Here is a 6,103-nt window from a genome sequence, read left to right on the forward strand (position 1 = left end):
AGTATTCTATTGTTAGATAAAATAAATATTGTTATATTTAACTTAAGTCATATTATATTAGATATGTTAAACGATTATGTAGTTATAGTAGGAGATTAATAGATGTTAGTTAATGCAAAATTTTATTTAGATTAGTATTTTATTTGAATTAATTATGGTTTAGAATTAAATTATATATGACAGGTATTTGAATTTATTTCTAATATGTTTGATAAAAAGTTAGTTAATTTTAAATTAATTTATTCTAATTTATTTTTATTATAGTATAGTTTGATGGAACAAAACATGTTAGGCTACAAGGATATTCTTTATAGACGAGATCGGTTTGATCATATTGCTAGTAAACTTGATTGAGTGGCATACCTTACAATTTATGTTTTTTATATGTTTAAAATTTATCTTATTATTGTAACACCCTAACTACCAAAGCTCACGCTTCTGGCTGCGCAACTCTGATAGCTCGGACATTACGACGACTTTTATACTATTTAATACTAAAATATGAGCCTGTTTGAAACTTTAAACCGCAATGCCGCTCCCAAAAATACTTTCGTTATACAACATACATCCGTACATACAATACACTTTCAAAAACTCATAAAGATTACATCCATATATATATACATATACATATATAAATAATATTACAAGCATTACCCAATACAATTCCTATCCCTCTTACAGAATATATTAAGATAAAGGCGAGGGTACAATAAACCATAACTAAAACAAATCAGAGCATCACAACAACAATTAAATAAGCTCTTCGTAACTTCTGCGCCCATATCCTGAAAGGGGAAAAATGTAGGGGGTGAGAACATCATCCTCGAAAGGGTTCTCAGTAGAGGGTTTTTGGGAATTACCGTAATAGGATACGTGAAGATAAACCGTATCAGTGATTAATAACCGTCTTATGCCTCTTTTCAAAAACAACGGTTTACAATAAAAGTAAAGTCGAAAATCTTTTCTAAAAGAGGAACCGTTCAATTCTCAAAAACCCAAAAGTCTTTCAAAAAGGTTTAACCATGCTGAACCAAATAGCCTTTCACATTTTTCCAAATCAGAAACACAAAACCGAAACCAACCATCGGTCCATCTCAATCCAACCACGATCCTAGGCCCAAACAATCCAACAATCAACCAAATTACCACAATCCAACAGAGTCCCAATAGCAAACACAAATAGGAAGATGCAAGCACAAACAAATATTTATTGCAAGTAGAACAATTAGCAATTAATCACATAGGCACACCAAGTATAATATGCACACCCAAACAATGTCACATAGATGCATATGATGCATGTCTGTCCCTAGTGGCTGATGATATCATCTGTCGGTTATAGAGCCAACCCGACAAGTCCTGGTAGCTAACCATTGGACTGTCCCTCTGTCGTGCATCCCCAACTCGAGTTATACTCATCATAAACTTGATCATAATCATGATCCATATCCATCACCCTCACTGGTGAATATTTACGGGGGCGAGCTCATCCGGGCTTTCACAGTGCCCGGCCACACTTACGACATAGGGTCAAAAGAGCTTCGAGTCTCAACCTGGAGCACATGGTGGCTAGCCATTGCAACTACCCAGGGAAACCCTCATCTCCAATAGTGGAAGTGCAAAAATTACAATTATCAATAATTCAGCATATACATGCATTCATTCTCATCCATGGATCAACATCCATCTCAGCCATCCGGCTTAAATTAATAATTCATAGTCAGCCATACGGCCCATAACTCACTCGGCAATCAGCCATAAATCAATATCATACACAGCCATTCCGGCTCACAGTTCAATCCAGAACCAATCAATATGTATAAACATACACAGCCATTCCGGCTCTCAACAAAACAGCACTTCCACATTCAAAATATCAAATTCATGAAATCGGCATTTAAGCCATAAATCATTTTCTCAATTCATTTCACTTTGAAATCAAGTTTCAACTCTTTTCAGCCTTGGCTTTAAAGATCTCATTTCTCAAATTATCTCAGGCTCATAAGCCGCTTTTACTCAAGGTAAATTCCCCTTTTAAAACAATGCCACTCTCGGCATCCTCTTTCCAAAACTTCCATAATCATGGCAAGTTAAAAGCCTCTTTGAGATATTCAAAATCACCCATCCAACAATGGGATTTTATAACAAAGGTTTCTCGGCAGAGTCCCAAGTCTTTAGGGGAGAATAACATAACTCATTTCGCCAAATTCATTTAAAATCATTAAAACATTGGCTTTCCGATTTGAGTAATAAAATAGGATCTAAGCCAAAACGAGTCATGTAATCATTTACTTCTTTCAAAGCCGTTTCCTTTACTTAGGCAAAACCAACTTCAATCCCCGTGATAAGTTCTAGAACGTTTCAACTGTTCAAAATTATTTTAGTCTTGCAAGAATTCAGAATTCAAAGAGTACTTAAAACCTTTCTCAAAACATTTCAAAATGAAACTTGTCATTAGACATTCAAGTTCTTTCAAAGTCATTGAAATCTCTTTAATTGAAACCTCCAAGTCAAATTCAAGGGCTTAAACCCTTTTCACATTCAAACAGCTTTAAAACACAAGTTTTATCTAAATAACTTTCTCCTGAAAGAGATACAATGCCTTTCTTAAGAAGCAAGACTAAGTTACAATTTCCATCTTTACTAACCCATTTCGAAAGCATGAATCATCCTTTTCTTGATAATTCAAATAAAATAGTAGAAGTCTTTAACTCATCATTTGCCAGACAACATTTCAATAAAGACTCGGATTTTATAGAAATTTCGGCAGCACCTCCCCTAAAACTTGGACTTTGCCACCCGGTTCGGGTCCAAACTAAATCGTTTCACAATCCTTTTCAACAGCCCAATTTCCAAAATCAGTTCAAGGCAAGCCAAAATCCAACAGTCATCTCAATTTCATATTTCAAGAAAACCGTTTCAACATCAAATCATTATCAGCCGAATAAACTCATTTCTAAAGCTTTAAAGAAAAGGTTCAGCAACAATCATTTATCAAAAGCCAGATCATTTAAAGCTAGCCAGGCTGAAATCAAGAGTGTATTCTATTTTACATATTCTCAAGAAAATCCATTCAACTCAAATCAATCCCCAACGGATTCAACTCGATCTCAAAGCTTTAAAAGAATCAATGTCAAAAGCATTTCGTTTCACAAAGCCACACAACAGTCGAGTTAAACTAACACCCATAATCATACAAAACAACCAAACCATACATAGGACTGATACAATCACCAAATACACATTCTCACATCAGTACCCATATGTAATAATTCCAATATACAAAATATAGTTTTCGGAAAGCGCCCCTACCTCAAAACGCAAATCCATAATCCAAACGCCTCACAGAGTCCTTTCCGCCTCAACCCGAACTGACGGCAACCAAAACCTCAGCTCCCAGTCACGTTCGCAATAACCATAGCAACAGAATACTCGTATTCATTAACCACGTTATCAAAACTCGTATTCATTAACCGTACACAACAGAATACTAACGCGAGGCTCTCGAAATAGGAATACTTACTGAAACTAAGAACGGCTGAACCGGACCGCAGTGCCCTCTGAACTGGTTGGACGGTGGCCCTGCGGCGACCCGACTCCAGCAACGGTGACTAAAACCAACATGCCGTAACAATAAAACTCCAGAATCTTACAAGAAACGAAAACCAAATTCGAAACCCTTACCGGCATTGGATCTCGACGGCGGCAGAGGCGTTTTCCGGCGACGGCAGCGGGAGTCTCAAGTGGCAGAGACGGCCAGAAGCTCCGGTGTGGTTCTGGCAGCCACAACCACTTCTCCGGCAGCCACAAACACAGAGGCGCAGCTCCCCTTTCCAACAGCGTCACCTGCGGCGGTGGCCGGTGCAGCAGTGACGTTTTTCGGCGGCAGAGGCTTACCGACGCACCCCATGAGCAGCGACAAGGTTCCCAACAGCAGCTGGGCTTCACGGTGGCAGAGTGGGCACGACTGGCAACGGCGCGTACGACGGCGACGCGGATGGACTCCGACGCGGTGGTTGGACCTCAGCTCGGTCTCAGATCTGTTCTCTCCTTCGCGCGTCTCCCTTGCTCTTAGCCTGGCTCGGCGACTCGCGGATGGACCGAATGACGGCGGTACGGGGACGGTGGTGCGACGACGAGACGGGGGTCGACGGCAGGGAGCGGCGGCACGTTCTCTCCTCTCTTTCCTTGCGTGACAGCCCTCAAGGCGTGGCACGACGACGCGGCAAGATGGGACGGCAGCGTTGAGCAGGACGGCGGCGCGATGGCGGGTTCGACGGTGACCATTTGAGCGGTGGCTTCCTCACTCTCCTCTGCCGCACTCAGCCTCTCTCTCTCTCTCTCTGCTTTAGCTTCTTTCTTTCATGGAAATCAAAGGAAACTGTGTATTGCCGCTGCTTGTTAGAAAGGAGGGCTGTAGCAGTTTGGGGAAACCGGGTCAGGGGAACCGGGTAGGGTTTTTAGGGTTAGGGTAAAATTGGGTTCAATGGTAATTTTGTAATTTCAAATAAAAGTAGAGGTAACATAGTAATTAGGAACAAATTTTAATCCAACAAAATTAATGTATAGAAATACTATTTGCTCCTCAATTTCACACTTTATTTTCAATAAAATGTCCAATCCAAAATTTAGAAATAATATAATTAATTTCTCTATTTTCCAAAACAGCAATATCAATATATTAAAATATTGATTATTTAGTCCATATCATATAAAATCCTTATTATTTCATAACTATCAACTTTATAATTTAAATATAGAAAATAACCCAATAATTATAAAATTGGATAATAATCATAACTCGTCTCAAATCCAATAAATCAAAAATTGCCTTAATTATCTCTGATAAAATAATTTCTAAAATTAAGGCTATAAATAACTATATGATTTGAGACTTGATCATAATAAGACTTCTCAAAAGTTCTGGGTCTTACAATTATTACTTGTGTCCTCCATTTTATCTGCCTCATTAATTTTTTTTTTGTTTGGGTCTCCAAATCTTGTGTATGAGAAAGAATTTACTACCGTGTCTGCCCAAGAAAATCAGGACACACCTTAGATGCGTTGGATTTGAGCATGTGGCATATATATTAGAGTGGGACCATGACTGGGCATTGTTCTCTGCTTTGATCGAGAGATGGTATCCTAAGTCTCATACTTTTCACCTGTCCTGTGGAGAGATGACTGTCACGTTGCAGGATGTGGCGTATCAGTTGGGACTCAACATAGATAGAAATCCAGTCAGCGGCTACATCGATGGGTGGGAGCAGTTTTATTGAAGACCTCTATCAGCAACTATTAGGTGTTGTACCGGGACCCAATGATAGACAGTCACCGAGCAAGTGGATTGTCAATCTCACATGGTTTCGTTATATTATTTGTGGGCAATTAGAGGCTCAACTAACAGAGAAGCGCCTGTTGTAGTACACAAGAGGACACATCATGCAAATCATTGGAGGCATTTTGTTTCCAAGCGCGTTTGACTCTCGCGTTCACATGAAGTGGCTACCTCTATTGGAAGACCTTAACTGATGTGAGAAGTTATCATGGGGTTCAGCTGCACTGGCGTGGCTGTTTCGCCAAATGTGCTGTGCCACAGTTTATAGACAGCAAAACGTGGATGGATGTTGTGGATTGCTTCTCTCTTAGGCATATCATCATATATGTTTATGTCGACCCGATGGTTTTGACCAGCGCCAATTTCTACTGATTGAGAAGTACTCTTGCCTTATGTGTTTTGCTTTGTCATTTCTTAAGTTAGTGTTTATAATTGTATGATTTCTAAATACTCGTGATATTATAGGTGGGTGGGGTTGGAGCCACTTAACGACAGAGTAGAGACAAGGCTTCGACAGTGAAAGCGTATCCTCAATGGCATCAATATTTACAATGTAAGTAATATTTGAACTTACATTTGAATCTTATATCATGTTGCTTTGTGTATATCATGTTTCTTGGTGTCTTAACAGGTTGATTGGATGTCATATTCTAACCCACTCATCTAGGATATCATTCCGCAGAGGACTAAAAAGGTTGAAGCTATAAGAATCGGAAAATTAATTAGCCGTTTAGTTAAAATAAAATAAATATAAATAAATTG

Source organism: Arachis ipaensis, chromosome B07 (assembly GCF_000816755.2).
Source record: "Arachis ipaensis cultivar K30076 chromosome B07, Araip1.1, whole genome shotgun sequence".
Lineage (NCBI taxonomy): Eukaryota > Viridiplantae > Streptophyta > Magnoliopsida > Fabales > Fabaceae > Arachis > Arachis ipaensis.